The sequence below is a fragment of the Balaenoptera musculus genome, chromosome 19, assembly GCF_009873245.2.
Source record: "Balaenoptera musculus isolate JJ_BM4_2016_0621 chromosome 19, mBalMus1.pri.v3, whole genome shotgun sequence".
NCBI classification, from domain to species: domain Eukaryota; kingdom Metazoa; phylum Chordata; class Mammalia; order Artiodactyla; family Balaenopteridae; genus Balaenoptera; species Balaenoptera musculus.
Window position 1 is genome coordinate 33553913 of NC_045803.1, and position 17285 is coordinate 33571197.

The window sequence follows — 17285 nt, forward strand, 5'->3', positions numbered from 1 at the left end:
GCCATGGCCAGATTCCATCAGCAACTACCAGTTTGCAGTCTGTGTGAGAAGGAAAATCTTGCCTACTATTTAGAAGGACAGAAAAGTCCAAGGGAGGCATGAGTTTGTGTGCACACAGGCATCAAAGATTTGTAGGTCAGAGGGAACTAGGAGGTTTGGACTTCATCTTGGAATTTTGGGCCTAGAGACCTCCCAGACCAGGGTCTCCGATGCAGCTTTGAGCAGCCAAAAGCAGAGGCAGTGACCCCATGTGACAGATCTTTAGTGGTCCAGATCCCATATAACCAATGCCTCAGCAGCCACTGAGGAGGGGAAGGATGAAAACCAAATGTTCCAGGGAAACCCACTCTTCTCTCATTGCTTAGGACTGGAGACAACCATAAAATGCACATGCACACACATACATGCAGGCCTGCACATCTGTACACACGTGAAGAGCTCCCATTCCTACCGCCTCCCACCATGCACACGGCCTCTTTGTCACTCAGAGGTGACTGGCTGGAATTCTGCAGATTGGAACTGGCCCATCTGAGAATTCAGTTTGGACCCCGTAGTAGTGAATAAAACTGGAATTATTTCCAACAATTAAAAAAATCCAAAGATTTCCCATAAAATAGTGGATTTCTGACTTCTCTCAAAAGAAAAAAAGAAAAAAACCAACCCAAAATATCTGGTAACATTGGGCCCACATTCCAGCATGGCAACTTAGAGCTCAGAGGTGGCTGCCCCCTCCATACCAGCTGTGCTCTCAGACTGCCACAGGCCCCACCACTCCCTATTATCTTACACCAGCCTGCCATGTTATGGTAGGCCTGTGGGCAGACCTTGGAGCAAAGGGGAACAGGAAGAGAAGATGGGGGCAGAGGCTGGAAGCAGAAGAGGAATAGAAGAGAGGAAAAGAAGAAGAGTAAGGTAGGATGGATGCTTCAGTATTACAGGAGGGTAGCAAGTGACTTAAGAAGACTTCCTCTGTCTGCCAACCATCATCATGACTGATGAAATCATGATCACCATTTATTGGACAGCAGGGCTGTATTTTCTGGTGGTTACGTATATTATTTTAATCTTTTTTTATCAGAATAATACTTTATTTAACAATCTGAAAATCTGTTCTTTTGGTTTTAAGTCTTGCAAAATGAGTGGTAAATCAAAGATCTGTTCACTATTCTCTGAGTATGTGTGGTTATATGCCTGTGGTGGACAAATGTCTATGTCTACAGATGCTTTTGCTTTTTATAGTCATTTTAGCCCCACTTCATTAGTATATAAAGTCTTATTATTCTAACAATGCTAAAACCTGAATTAAATATTCCGAGTCTAACAGTCTCTTCTCCCAAGACTGCCTCCCTCCCTCCCCGAAGTCTGCTCCTCAGCCTCCATTAATGCTAGGTCTTTAGAGACCGCCAGCACTCATAGTTTGAGAAACCAGAAATGAATGCTGGATCTTAAGTCCCTCTGACTTATATCCTCTAGCTGAGGGGCTTTTCTGGGGAGGTGTGTGTGGGAAGGTCTTGGCAGTTCCTCTTCAGAGTTGTGCATTTTGAATGGTAGACACCTCTTCTTGAGGCTCCGGTGCTATGACGCTGCTCTCTTCTGGAACCGCAGAGACATGAAGCTGAAGACCTTGATTCTGACAGATCATCAAGGCTGGGGCAGTACAAAGTTCTTCTGGGTTCAGATTATCGGTGTTTTCCTTTTCTCTGGCCTCAGGAGTTCTTGCTGGCTTCTCTGGTGGCTGTGGATCAGGAGAGGCCTCTAAGGAGGCCCTAGGACTTGGAGTCTCAGCCCCCAAGGAGGCCCTAGGGCTGGTGGGTGAACTTCGTTCAGAGGCTGGAGGGCTGGAGGGCATGTTCCCTAAGGAGGACCTGGGGCTGGAAGTGGCTCTGGGTGGAGGAGGCCTATCAGGCAGTGCCGAGGCCCTCTGCATAGAGGCTCTCTTTGGCTGTTCAGATCCTTCACTTGAGGTGCAGGTTCGGAGGACTACTTCTGGGAAAGATGAAGCCTGCTCTGAAGGGATCAGAGCTCTGCCCGGTGATGGAGCTGGGGAGCAAGGGAGAACTTCCTCCTGGGACTCTCCATCCTCAACAGTGGGTGAGGGCTGGGCCTGGGAGGGGCCGCTGAAGGCTAGCAGAGGCTCTTCCCCCTCAGAGGAGCTTGCTTCAGCCTCCTCCTCTATTTCCTTGTTTTTAAGGGCTCTTTTTTAATCTCGGAGTTGTCTTCTCCCTGGGCTGGATCAGATGCCAGCTCTTCCTCCCTTGCTGAGGTGGAGGGACCACCTCCACCAGAGGGACTGGTGGGTGAGGTAAGAGGGCTGGAGACTATAGATGTTCGAACTGGGGGAGAGATGACTAGAGAGCATCTGTTGCTGCTTCAGAGTCCCTTCACCACAAAGACTTGATCGGAATGTCGCTTCTCCAGTTTGCTCATCACCTCGTACAGATCGTGGTTCAGCTTGCTCATTTCCCTGTAGAAGACGTCTCTCAAGTTGGAAATGTTTTGGAAGATGGTCACATAACAGCCAATACGACTATTATAAAGAACAGGCAGCTCCTCTAGTAGTTCCTGGTTCAGATCTTCAAATACAACCTGGGCTTTGTTGAACTCTTCCTCTGCCTTGGCAGTCTTGGCCTCATCTTTCTTCTTGGCATTTTGTACCGCCTCCAGGTGGTGTCAGGCACTGTCATAGTCTACGAGTTTCCGGCCCCATTTGGCAATTCTTTCCTTAATCTCGCTGAATTGGGCTACATAGTTTTCCATGATCCTCAAAGCCTGGGCAGCTGGTTTCTCTTCATAGTCTTCCCAAAGGAGATCATTATTCGCTACGATGGCCTTCAGCTCCTCATGACCATCCCATTTGCTGCTGTAGATCTCCTGTAGGGTTTCTGACACTCTCTTTGAACTTTCATGCATCACTTTGACTGCACTGAGGAAGTTCTTCAGGTCCTTGTGTAGCTTGTGGTCTTCCGCCTGTTGTTGGTAGAAGTTATTGGCATTTTGTTCAAACCGTTCATCTTTGGTTTCCACAGTTTTCCCCAACTTCTGCAGCACCTTCTCCTGGGCCCTGCTGAACTTCTTCTGCACCTGCTTGGCAAAGAGGCCGGCGGCACCGCTCGCCCTGCCCTCAGCCATCCTGCTGGCTCCCCAGGGGCAGCAGGCCCTGGCCCGGAGCCCTATACTTTTCTCGGGGCCCCCGAGGAGGAAGCGCGGTTCCCGGCATGCCTCGCATCCGGGCGGGCGGGCCTCGCGACGCACGCCCCGCCCCGCCGCCGCCTCGCGTCGCACACCCCGCCCCGCCGCCGCCTGGGGCTCACCCTTGGCTGCCCGAAGCTGCCTGAGGCCCAGGGCGCCCGGCCCTCACGGAGACCCTTGCGAGGCCCACTCGAGGCCCAGCCGGTGGCGCCCCTGGGCCCTCCCCGGGGCCCATCGCTGTCTGGCTATTATTTTAATTCTTGAAACACTCCTGCCAGGTGAGTTTTATTATCTCCATTTTATAAATGAGGAAACAGACTCAGGAGATAAGTACCTTGAGCCCAGACTTTTAACCCAGACCTGTCTGACTTTCAAGCCTTCCCACCAACTTTTTTTTTTTAAACAGTAAGCTTTATTTTTTTTAAGTATTTTTAAAATTTTATTTATTTTTGGCTGCGTTGGGTCTTCGTTGCTGCGCACGGGCTTTCTTTAGTTGCGGTGAGCGGGGGCTACTCTTCGTTGTGGTGCGCGGGCTTCTCATTGCGGTGGCTTCTGTTGTTGCGGAGCACGGGCTCTAGGCGTGCAGGCTTCAGTAGTTGTGGCACGAGGGCTCAGTAGTTGTGGCACACGGGCTCTAGAGCACAGACTCAGTAGTTGTGGCGCACGAGCTTAGTTGCTCCGCAGCATGTGGGATCTTCCCGGACCAGGCTTGAACCCGTGTCGCCTGCATTGGCAGGCGGATTCTTAACCACTGCACCACACAATGGAATATTATTCAGCCTTAAAAAGAAATCCTGTCCCATGGTACAACATGGATGAAACTTGAGTACATTATGTTAAGTGAAATAAGCCAATCACAAAAAATAATAATTACTGTGTGATTCCACTTGTATGAGGTGTCTAGAGTAGTCACATTCATCTAAGTAGAAAGTGGGTGGCTGCCAGGAGCTGGGGAGAGGAGATGGGGAGTTTCAGTTTTGCAAAAGGAAAAAGTTCTGGAGGTCTATTTCACAACGTTGTGAATATGTTAACACAAGACTTCTGAGCTGTACACTTAGAAGTGGTTAAGATGGTAAACTTTGGTATGTTTTTTACAATAAAAAAGAAAGAAATTAACATTACAGGGGCCAGGGAAGTCCCTGATGTGGCCCAACTGGGCAGTCTCTTCCCCTCCCTCCCAAGGTCGCTGACCTTGGGATGACCTTCCTTCCAAGGTCATCACTACCATGTTACTACAAATCACACACGTATCCATAAACAAAACACAGCATTTTGTGTGTTTTTAAAACAGTCTCACACCACATATACTATTCTGTTGCTTGCTTTTTCACTCAACTTTAAGATCTACTCCATTCAGTTTACTTGCTGTCAAGTATTCCATCCTATGATTATGTTTCTCAATTTATTTATTCATTCTCATGCTGATGGGCATTTGAATTGTTTCCAATTTTTTAAATATTAATAATCCTGCCGAAAGTGTTTTTGTACAGGTCTCCATATGGAAGTATAAAGGATTTTTTGTGTAACCCATTGCACTAAAGAAACATCATTGCTTGACTGTGCTGAGTCAATGTAACAATTAGTTTTCCTGGGAGGAACTTATCCTGGACACAAAACAAATCAACTTGTCATTGTATTTCTCAATGTCAATGACCAAAGTCTTGAAGGAAATGGAAAATGTGACCTAAACATGTTTTGTTGGGGCTCTGGGATCCCTTACAGCAAGAATCTGCTCCAGGAGCAAACCCGCATGTGTTACCTCCGCCTCCTGCTCTCTGTAGGTCTGGCCGTTGCCCAGTTCCACCCAAGACCCTCTTGCTGTCTGGGAGGTTTGGAGTTTCTGAGGCCATGGCATCCAGCCACAGGCTGGCACTATTCAAGGACAAAAGCTGTGCTTTTCCCAAGGATCCCCTTGCAGATTGCATCGGAGGCTTCCAAGTCTGCATTTTCTAGTGAAGAAGGCCGTGCTCAAGGCTACCGATGCCTTTAAGAACAAATCCTGCGTGGATAGGACTCTTCAGCCAGTGCATAGAAGGGGGTGCCACTCAATGCCGGGACCTCCACAAGGCCTTGGTCGTCTATTATTGAAGGAGAAAAGCAAGCTATAAAACGGACTGTGGACTGTGAGTTCACCTCTGGCTTTGTTTTTTGTTTTTGTTTTTGTTTGAAGTACATTATGAAAAGATAGACATAGAAAGCATGTGACAGACCATATCGACACCCCGGAGGAATAGATTAAGAGTGTGAGGGTCGTGGGGAGAGGGTGGGGATCTTTTGCTTTGGGCTTCTGTGTACCTTCTGTTGAATAAGCACCTGTCACTGTTACATAGGAAGGAACATCTACCCGATGCAGGCTGCAGTCCTGGCGCTCCTGTGGAGCTCAAAGGAGCAGAGTTAATCTTTAAAACATTTTGTTATAAATAATTAACAAAGATTATTGTACTTCAAAAAATACATCGTATCTTTAACATTTATTGGCCAACAAGCACTTGTTGAGCAAGAGTTAAAATGAGAAGTTCTTTTTTTAGAATAAAATGTGATGTGTCTAAACCAGCCAGCTAATTAGGGAAGGATTCCAGGTGTTCCTCCCTATAAGATAACAATTGAAGAGACTGGTGGTCCATCTGTCAGACTGGCAGTTAAGATATTCAGCCTCATTGCAGAAATAGACAGCCTAGATTCATCCACATCAGCTTACTGAGACAGAGAGGAGGGACAGGAAATTTGGGGCAAAAAAACAGCTGACAGTTGCGTGAGATGGGAAAAAAAGCGAGAAGAGTGTCATGACTGTAGCCCACGTGCTCAGCATGGCCCTTGATGTCCTCCCCAGGGCAGGCTTTTCCCCAGGCTCCTTCTCTGCTCCGTACCGCTGCTCCCCCCTCCCCTGCCTCCTATGAGTCCTGCCCCCTCCCTGCTCTCCCTGCCTCCTCTAATCCACCACCCCATCCTGTTGCCAGTCACCTTACTCCAGGCAGCTTTGCCTAGATCTCTTCTCCCACAGACAAGAAGCCCCAGCACGGCCACAAACCCCTCTGCCATCTGTCTACTGCCAACCCCTGAGCCTCAACCCTTCACCCCCCTCTTCTCGAGCACCCAGCTCACCAAACCTCACCACGTCAGCAGTGCCCCAGGCATGGTCCCATCTACCCTCCTCCTGGAAGGTCTCCCTCCCCCTGTCCCCACCCCCCCGTCCCTGACTCTGATCAATTCTGCATTTTATATACATAATAGTCCTTAAGACTCAAGTCCACCTTCCCCACTTAAAACAGCTACTATTAATATGTGAGACATATTATTGTATTATTAGCTCATTTAATTCTCACAACAAACTTGAGGGTAGGTAATATTATCGCCATTTTACAGGCGAGGAAACTGAGGCTCAGAAAGCTTAAGACTGAGGCTCTGAACCCAGATCTCTGTCACTCCAAGTCCTGGGCTCTTATCCACTGAGCCACATGAGAATTGTTTGTAGACATGTGTGTCATCTGCATGGAAACCTGAGATTTCCAAAGGGAGAGAGTATGTGTCATTTGCCTTTACAGTTCTAGAAATGAACTTGACTTGGTTCCTCACTGTCACACACTCATAGGGGGAAAAAACCATTTTCACTTAATAACGTCTTTGATGAAGCCATTAAAATCGGTAATTATATTAAACCATGACCTTTGAGTACATACTTTTTAAATATTCTGCATAATGAAACAGAAGTAAGCATGAAACATTTCTTCTGCAAACTGAAGGACAATGGTTATCTCAAGGAAAAGCACTTTGTGATTGAGTTGCCAGCAAAACTAGCCCCATTTATTATGGAACATCGTTTTTACTTGAAAGTATGACTTACAAACTATGGTCATTCAGACTTGAGTATTTGGCAGGCATTTTCTTGAAAATAAATGAAGTGAAACTGTCATTTCAATGAAAACAACTGAAATATTTGTTGGCAATGATGAAATTTGAGCTTTCAAGTGAAAATTAGCATTTGGAAAAATTGTATTGACCACTGTGAACTTGAGAGCTTTCCAACACTTACATATTTTTCTGATGGGATTGGTGGTGATATTAACAAACATGATTTTAAAATTTTACATAATGAAAACATGTGGAAAATCTACACAACCAGTATTTTCCAAATGACCAAAACATGATGTTAAAAAATCTATGCATGGGTAAGAGATCCATTCAAAGGCAGACCAATGAATTTCAATATAACAGAGTATAAAAAATTTATTGCTATAGTTTCAGATTCCACACTGCAACTAACCTTTAAGGAAAAACTATCAATTGTCAAGGTTTGGCATGGTATCAAAGAAGGACACCTACAACTATCTAAAAAGGCCATTAAAATAGCCTAACTTTTTCAACTACCTATCTGTAGGAGGCCAAATTTTCTTCATATACTTAAACTAAAATAATATTGCAACAGACTGAATGCAGAAGCAGACATGAGAATTCAGCTGCCTTCTGTCAAGACAGATAGGAAAGAGATTTACAAATATGTACAATAATGCAACTCTTCTTCTAATTGTCTTTTGTCCTGAAAAATATAGTTATTTTTCACAAAAAATGTATTGTGTCAACATGTAATTGGTTTATTATTTTTTAAAGAATTAAAAATTGAATAATAGTTTTATATGTTTTAATTTCTAATAATTTATTTTGGTAGCTATACTCTGCATAAACAAAAGCTCTTTGGACTCTCCAATAATTTTTATAGAGTAAAGGGTTTCTGAGACCAAAAAGTTGGAGAACCACTTGTTTACAATGATAATTTGTATTTAGATCTTTTACCTGATTATCCCATGAGGAGACTGACCTCAGGGCCTTTGCAGTTGCTCCCTCTGACTCCCTCATTCATCATGTCCAGTATTGGTGATAAAGGGGTGTTTAGAGGAGACTAATCCATCACCTCCCCTTCTCTGACATGAGCAGTTGTCATTTTCACTAAGCTGAATACTGTCCTGAATCATCCCCTATGCAGAAAATCTGGAGTGCCGTTGTTTAGGTCTTAGTTTAAATGTCACTTCCTCGGGGACACTCTGCCTGAACCTCCCCTCTCCCACCCCACCCCATAGATCAGAAATAGGCACTCATAGCACCCCCCCAGCACCCGACACCAGGGGATTTTAGAGTGCCTTCTGAGAGTATTTGTTTCATTTCAGTCTTCCCCACTTAAAGTAGCTCCATGAGGCTATTTCCTTGTCTCTTTTGTTCACTGCTGGTTCCTCAATTTCTAGGACATTTGTTCAAAGAACGAATGAATGAAGATGTCTCTGTGTTCATCTGCATGGGACCAGCTGAAGCCGTGGGCTGTGGGCCTTGCAGCCATGCACGTGGGCATGCAGCGAGGGAGCATGGCTGATGCTTCACACGATTTGTGAGGATACTTTTTTTTAAATCAAATCACAGTGAGTTTCAATATAGAATTTATTTTCTAGAGCGTTTATAAAACAAGATATCACTGTGTTGAGTGAGGGAGACAGGAAGAAGGGGGGTGTGCCTTGGATCATCACACTCTCCACCCCACCCCATTCTTTTGCTCCTGAAAGGTGATCCCATTGAAGGAGAGAATGGAGGGACCAAGAGAAGGAATTAGGTCACCTTCCTCCTGGGATCTCCTTTCACTCCTTCCTCTCCAGGGAGAAGGCAGGTGCACATAAACTTTTTTTCCTTAATGTGGATTTGGAAAATGTGCAGTTCAGAGAGGCCCCGTGTGGATTCAGAGGCAGACCCAGAAAATCAGTTTTAATGATGAGGAAAGAAGGAAATGATTGTCAAAATATGAATTCATTAAGGCATATTCCCTACGGACCTGTTCTGACAGTAAAGATAATTAAGCTTAAGTTTTAAAGGTCAGTTTTAACCAGCTTATGAGGCACATGGCAACAATGACATCATCCTGGTCCTCTGTATCTGTGGCAACGGAATTTCTGAGCTGTGATTAAACATCAAACTAGAACTACTGCATTAGTCCCAGCAACAGCCCCAAATAAATATTCGAGAAAGTAGGTGAATTTAACACATCCTCTTGGGATATTTCAGCCATTTACTGAGAAAACAAGCAGTAGAACCTGCTGTTAAAACTGCCGGTTAATGAAGCCAGGTCACCTGCCCCAGCCTCCTCTGGGGCCTTGTGCAAGAGGAGGATCACCCCCAAATCAATTGCTTTTCATTCATGTATTGGTCTAAAGTTGGAGATCTAAGGTAGCATAAGAAGGTGATTACTTGGGCATTTGAATTATCTTTAAAAAAAAAATTGTTTTCTTCCTAATCATAAAAATAATGATTAAATAAGAAAACAATACAGTCGCCCCCCCTTTATCTGCAGTTTTGCTTTCCACGGTTTCAGTTACCCTCGGTCAACTATGGTTGGAAAATGGAAAATTCCGGAAATAAACAATTCTTAAGTTTTTAATTGGACGCCATTCTGAGCAGCGTGATGAAATCTCGTCCCACCCGGGGCGTGAAGCATTCCTTTGTCCAGCTGTATCCACTCCCCACCGTTAGCATAAGAATAAACTTAGTACAGGTGACCCTTGAACAACACGAGCTTGAACTGCGTAGGTCCCTTTATATGCGGATTTTTTTCAATAAATACTTCCGATCCGAGGTTGGTTGAATCCAAGGACAGAATCATGGATACAAAGGGCCGACTGTAAAGTTATACTTGGATTTGTGGATTTTCAATTGCAAGTGGGGAGTGGTGGGGCCAGGATTGGAGCCACTGACCCCCGAGTTGTTCGAGGGTCAAACCAACAAGTTGAACACTTCGAACTTACACAATGTTATATGTCAATTGCATATCAATAAAAAATTTTTTTTAATTAAAAAAATTCTAAACAGTAACTATCACAACTCTGAGGCTTATTCTGAGCTCAGATATTAAGTGTTTTGTTGTTTATTTAAAAACATATATTGAGATATAATTCACATACCATACAACTCACCCACCTAAAGTTTAAAATTCAGTGGCTTTTAGTATAGTCACAAATTCATGCACTCACCACTGTAATCAATTTTAGAACATTTTCATGACGACTAAAAAAAAAAAATCCATGCCCATTGACAATCACTCCCTATTTCTCCCCAACAACTCCTCTCTAGCCCCAGGCAACCAATAATCTGCTTTCTGTCTCTGTGGATTTGTCTATTCTGGATATTTCATTAAAATGGAATCATACAATAAATATATGGGGAGAGAGGGAACAGAGAATGACTGCTTAATGGATTTGGCAGTGATGAAAAAATTCTGGAACTAGATGGTTGACAGCCTTGTAAATCTATTGAATGCCAGTGTACACTTTAAAATGGTTAAAATGGTCAATTTTGTATTATGTGTACTTTACCATAATAATTTTTAAAAATCCAAACTAAGGGAAGCCACTATTTGTGAAGTCATTGGACAGGATCATATCTAACTTAAGAATTAGTCATGAACATTTAAGTGAATATTTTTGTCACACTGTATTAAGAAAAACAACAAACATTACCAGTGAGATATCACCCAACACAACAAATATTTAAGCTTATTTAATTAAAACAAGGGGTGTAGGCATTTTGTTTCTTCAACAGCAAGGTATAATAATTTTAACAAAACAAATATATGGACTTTCATTTTAACTGAAAATATGAAATGCTCTGTTGCTACATTTTAATAGATAATATGATGCATGTAAATGTGAAAGCCTTGGAGTGTCAGGGTGAGGCTGGCTTCACCTTGCTCTTTCTCTTTATTTACAGGAAAGAAAGATATAACCCTCCAGCTTTTTCAAGTCCCTAAAGATTTCTCTCTTGAACAGCATTAGGCTACATCCACAGAACTTTTTTTTTTGGGGGGCTGCGCCACAGAGCATGCAGGATCTCAGTTCCCCAACCAGGGATCGAACCCGTGCCCCCTGCAGTGGAAGCGCGGAGTCTTAACCACTGGACCGCCAGGGAAGTCCCCAGACTATGTCTTCATTGACCACTGCCCAAGCCCTTCCCTCTCCCCTCGAGACTGCCTGGTTCAGCCTGTGGACAGGGGAGCAAATCATCTCCCCCAGAGGCCGTCTGATCCTGAAGGTGATCGCAAAGAAATGGCATCAAATTCTAGAGCATATTCAAAGCATCTACCATGTTTGTGCTAAACGTCCTTCTGCTTCCATGTGAGGGAAACTCAGGTCCGTTTCTGAATGGTTAGGGACTTTAAGAAACCAAATGAGTCAAGAATACTGCACCCAAGCATGCATACAGTAGTTTGTGATATTGGCACATTAGAATCACCTGGGGGCTTTTAAAAACCTCTATACCCTGCTCCCACCCCCAGACCAATTGAATCAGATGCTGGGTGTGGGACTCCAGCCTGAGCAGTGCTTTAATGCTGTCCAGGTGATTACAACCTGCAGAGGAGGCTGGATGTAATGGCGTTAGAAGCTTGACAGTTAAGTTTGAAACGCCTTCCAGCTGCCAGCACTGAAGCTACTCAACTTTCCTGGAATAAGCCTGTAGGAGGAATGAAAGTCCCGCTCTCAAAGGAGCCTTCAGAGGTTCTCTTCTGGAAGCTCGGGGCAAACTGAGTGGATGGAAGACACACGGGACAGGTGAACCATGGTTCATTCATTCACTCACCCACCTACCTCCCTTTGCTCACTCCCTCATGCATTCACTCAACATTTCTGAGACTCCCCTCTGTGCCAGACCCTGGGCTGGGCCCTGGGGAAACTGAGCACGAAACAAGGCCTGGTGCCCGCCCCCAGGAAGCTCGAGGTCTGGCAGCTGAGAGCAGGAAGTGCTTGGGAAGAAGCACATCCTGTGTGTCCTGGAGCATTCAGGGGAAGGGACCGGAGGAGGAAGCACCTTTGAAGACATCTTCCTAAGGAGAGGACACCTGCTTGAGATCTGGAGCAGGACCAGGTGTGAGGTAAGTGCTGCACTCTTGAAAAATCAGCAGTGAGTCCCCTGTGGATGTGGTTCTCAGCCTGGGCTGCACCCTGGAATGGCCTGCGAGCTTCTAAACATGTCCGTGTCTGGTCACACCCCAGAGGCTCAGGTTTAATTAGTCTTCGATGGGGCCTGGGCATTTATATAATATATATTTTAAAATATCATTATTTTTTATTGTGGTGAAATGCACATCACATAAAATTAACCATGTTAAAGTGAACAATTAAGTGGCACTTAGTACATTCACAGTGTCTTGCAGCCGCCACCTCTTGTTCCAAAACATCTTCATCGTCCTAGAATAAAAGCCGGTATGCATTAAGCAGTCACTCCCCGTTCTCCCCTTCCCCCAGCCCCTGGCAACCACAAATCTACTTTCTATCTCTATAGATTTAACTAGATATTTCATTTAAAAGGATATTTCATATAAAAAGGAATCACACAAGATGAGACCTTTTGTGTCTGCCTCCTTTCACTTCGCATAATGTTTTCAAGGTCCATCCATGTTGGAGCCTGTATCAGTACTACATTCCTTTTTAAGGCTGAATGATACTCCATGACATGGATATACCTCAGTGCGTTTATTCATCATCCATCAATAGACATGTGGGTTGTTTCCACCTTTGGGTTATTGTGACTAGTACAATAGTCACAATAGTACCAGTAGTCTGTTTAACATCTGCTTTCAATTATTTTGGGTATGTACTAGACATCTATATATTTTTAAACGCTCCCCCAGTGATTCTCACATGCAGCCAAGGTTGCCAACCACTGAACTGGAACAATGGTCCCCAAACTGTGGTTCTGGTTTAATAGATTTTCAGGCCTTGGTTCTGGACAATCTAATTTAGTGGCTCGAGGAATCTCTCTCTCCATGGCCCCCTCTCTGTCTCGGTGCTGCTTCCTTTGTGTTGGCAGGTCAGCCTACCTGTCAGCCTCAGGAGCCTCTGACAGTGTGCCCCTCATCAAGCCCAGGAACAGACCCTTCCCCTCGAGAGAGGTCCCTCACTCCCCCAGCTCAGGGTCCCCCAGTGCCCTCATAACCTGACGTTATGAGTGCCCCCCAGGGGAGGCCAAGATGCTCCTGATCCTGCCTGCCTGGGCCGGCTTTTGCTCCCCATCTCCTGTGGGTGATTCTCGGGCTCTCATATCCCTCAGGAAGAAATCATGTGGAGATGGTGCAGTCTGAATCGATCTTTAAGGCCCAACGCCCTCTAACTTTGTAAGCACATAGTCGGGCTGTAGCTGCATTCACCATTCTCATGGCTCCACAGCACATCCTGGTCTAAAGCATTGGTATTTCAGTTACAAACGATCACATGGTTGCCACCACGAACTTTTTATATTTGTGTGACTAAAAGGCCCATCCTGGTGATTTTCCCCCAGCGAAGGAAACTGTTCCAAAAGTGATCACTCAACCCCAGAGATAGAAAACCACGAACAGTTTTCAAATGGCACTTCCTCAGTTTCAAAACAATTAAAGTTCATGAACACTAGTTATTTGGATAAACCAAAATTGTATAGACTCTGGCGCCAGTGTCAAATTCAAGGACACCGTGGTGTGACCTCTTTCAGGGGTGTAGCAGCCTCTTTCCTCACCTGAGAGCTGGAAAACCAGGGAAGCATAAGGCTTGTTGGCCTCAGTATGAGGGGTCGAAGTGGCTCCAAAAAGCTGAATCAGTAAAAGGCGAAACTTTTGGAAATACTCTTGCCTCCAGAAGTTAGGGAGCAAAGCCAGTTTAATACATTTAATCTACATACAGAAATACTGATAACATTTATTTTTGCTACAGGCCAAACTCTCTCCTCAAGGTGTTAGCACATATTATCTCATTTTATCTTTACAACAACTATATGAGGTAGGATTTCTTATCCACATTTTAAAGGTGAGGTAACTGAGGCCCAGAGAGGCTACACAACTTGCCCAAGGTCACACAGCCAGTATAAGTAGTAGAGCTGGGATGCAGACCCAGATCTGTTTGACCTCAACGTGTGTGCTCTAAATTACAAATATTTGCTTGAAAAACGCATTTCAGAAAAGGAATAACCTACTGATCTGCACCGATGCTGCCTGCACTCAGAGTGGTAAGAGGGACCTAAAAAGGATATTCACTGGGCATGTTCGGAAAACAGAACATGATGTGAGCTGCCAGGCTGTGCAGTCTGAGGCAAGGGACCTGGTGAACATTCTTTTTCGGTACTGGGTGTCAGCAGTGCTGGGTGAAAACTGGTCACTGCTTACCCCCCACTTACAATGAGGGTTCTAGTTATTCCTATGGACCTCAAAGCAAACGTATTTTGTGAAGAACTTATGGGTTAGATTGATCTTGAAAATGTAAAATTCATAAATCAATAAAATTCCATATTTTTAGCTTCTCTTTGACAAAATGAGTTTGTAAAACATTATTCATTTTGGGAAACACAAATTGTTCCAGAGGCTTAGTGGATTCCAGGAGAGTTGCAACAAAAATGGGAACATTTTTTTTCCTCAACTGGGTAAGTTTGAGCTCACATTTATTTTCACATAAACATTATACCCATCCGTTGTCCAAAAAAGTCCCGCCAGCGAACTCGTGTTCATCCCCCAAGTCGCGCCGCCAACCAAACGCCACACCCACGCTTACGGGCGATGATCATTCCGGCCCTTAGGGGGCGATCTTGCTCACAACATTATACATTCACGTTTCTCAAAAGGGCAGCCAGACGTGGCACGGAAGAAAATTAACGAGTAAAATTAACGAGTAAAGAGGTTTCTATGCTTGTAGAAACGAGTAAAGAGGATTCTTTGGCAGCGAAGCTGCTATTTGCAAACAGCAAGAGAAAAGTGCTCAAAAGTAAACCGGGAAACCTGGTGTCTAATCACTGGTCTTAGAAGGAACTGCTTTAAAAAGAAAAAAGGGAGGGAGGAAGGGTGGGAGGGAGGGAGGGAGGAAGGAAGGAAGGGAAGGAAGGAAGGAAGCTGCCTACTTTTGTCAACTTATTGGAAGTGTTAAAACTGTAATTAAATTTTGGTGTTTGCTTTTTCTTCATTGGTGTCAGGTGGCTTTTTCATTTGCCTCATTTTCCAAGGCTGCTTAGCACCTGGACTTTCTTTTAAACGAACTCAAAGCAGAGGCTGACCAGGCTGACTGGCGCTGCAGGAAAGTGTCTGCAGCCCTGGGTGACAGTGGTTAGAGTGCTATTTCTGCAACAAAAGAAACTTAGGGGGCTTCCCTGGTGGCGCAGTGGTTAAGAATCCGCCTGCCAATGCAGGAGACACGGGTTCGAGCCCTGGTCTGGGAAAATCCCACGTGCGGCAGAACAGCTAAGTCCGTGCGCCACAACTACTGAGCCTGTGCTCTAGAGCCCACGAGCCACAACTACTGAGCCCGTGTGCCACAACTACTGAAGCCCGCGTGCCTAGAGCCCGCACTCCACAACAAGAGAAACCACCACAATGAGAAGCCTGCACACCACAACGAAGAGTAGCTCCCGCTTGCCGCAACCAGAGAAAAGCCTGCGTGCAGCAATGAAGACCCAACGCAGCCAAAAATAAAATAAATTAAATAAATTAAAAAAAAAGAAACTTGGGGTTCCAGTTGCTCCTCAATTTCCCTTGCAGCATCTTAGGAACACGCCATGAACCAGGAAGCTGAGAAGGGACCTCTTCATGGGAGCGCCTGTTTTTGTGATTGAGATAAAAGGTAAGACTCCATTTGATGAAATTCCCTGTTGCTGTCAAAACAAACCAACCAACAAAACACCCTCAAAACCCACCATTTCCCAAAGGCCCAGGGGTGTCAAGTGGCATGGAGAGACAGCTGGGGATTACATTCTGACTCTCTTGACTCAAAAAATAAATGAGGTTGGCAAAGACAAAGACCCCTACAGAAATGATGTTTAAACTGTGTTATGGTCACTTTGAACAGATTCTCAAAAATCAGTGTTAGTATGCTTGAATTGTAAGTGAAAGTTCAAGAAACTCAAGCTTCAGAAAGCTATAATCAAAATTATTTTTTAAAAGATGACTAATACATAATCCCTTTGGATTTGCACAAGTTAGAAGTATTCTAAACTCTTTTGTTTGGGAAGATGGAAATGGGCATCCCTGCATAGAGCACAGAGGAGATTTTCCAGGAGCACACCTGAAAATGGGATTGTATAACATCCATGAGGTTAGGGGCAAGAGGAAACTCGTGGATGGAGCGTCTGCTTGTCTCATTCAGACCTCTCTCCTGGGATAGAGTCTGTTCTCACCTGGCTGGCAGGGTGGGGCAACTCCCCACTGCTGGGGGCCTACTGCTTTCCTGCCCTGTCTTCCTCAGTCATTGATTGAGCTCCATGTTGTTGCCTCAAGGAAATCCACAAACTCTTTGTTCTATCCCTGATGACAAATGGTAAAGGACCATGATGGGTAATGCTGGAATTGGAAAGGACAGAACTCAGATTGCCAGCTCCCTCAATTTACAGAAGTGGGAGTTAGCGACTTGCCTGGGTCACCTTGGGTAGCACAGCTGATCTAGAGGCAGCAGATCTGATGTTCGGTTAGGAGTTTTTTCCACTGCATCCCAAATGACTCAGACCAACTCCGTGGGACTGTGTACATCGGAAATTGCCTTGGAATGTCTCATGACCAAGTCCCTAGAGAGTTCTCTTTCGGCCACTGATAGAACTTAGTTCCTATGATGTGAAAACCAAAGGAATGGTGAGTTTTCAGAAGATTCTGGTTTGTTTGTTTTTTTTATTAAAAGAGCTTTAAAAAAAATAAATTCTGGACTTCCCTGGTGGCACAGTGGTTAAGAATCTGCCTGCCAATGCAGGGGACACGGGTTCGATCCCTGGTCTGGAAAGATCCCACATGCCGCGGAGCAACTAAGCCTGTGTGCCACAGCTGCTGAGCCCACACGCCACAACTACTGAAGCCCACGCACCTAGAGCCCGTACTCCGCAAGGAAGAGTAGCCCCCGCTCACCGCAACTAGAGAAAGCCCACATGCAGCAACGAAGACCCAACACAGCCATAAATAAATAAATGAAAATAAAATAAAAATAAATTCTGCAATCCCCTCTTTTACTCAAAGTTGGTGTTTAATAAGTATTTTTTGCTTGATTGAATAGAGATGGTTCCAAAGGGAAGATGTCAATTCATAAATTCACAGCAATGTCAAGATTTTCAAACTTCTCATTTTTAGGCCTTTTTTT

The 17285-nt window shown here is 44.8% G+C and overlaps 1 long non-coding RNA gene and 1 pseudogene across 1 annotated transcript; one reads left to right on the forward strand and one right to left on the reverse strand.

The window, feature by feature from the left end:
• Positions 1 to 1470: 1470 nt before the first annotated feature.
• On the reverse strand, positions 1471 to 3129 carry LOC118885626 (annotated as a pseudogene).
• Positions 3130 to 5227: 2098 nt separating this feature from the next.
• Positions 5228 to 11014, forward strand: LOC118884734. The gene is made up of 3 exons (XR_005017370.1): positions 5228 to 5312; positions 8424 to 8563; positions 10927 to 11014. It is a non-coding gene; the product is annotated as an uncharacterized LOC118884734 (long non-coding RNA).
• The last annotated feature ends 6271 nt before the right edge of the window (positions 11015 to 17285 follow it).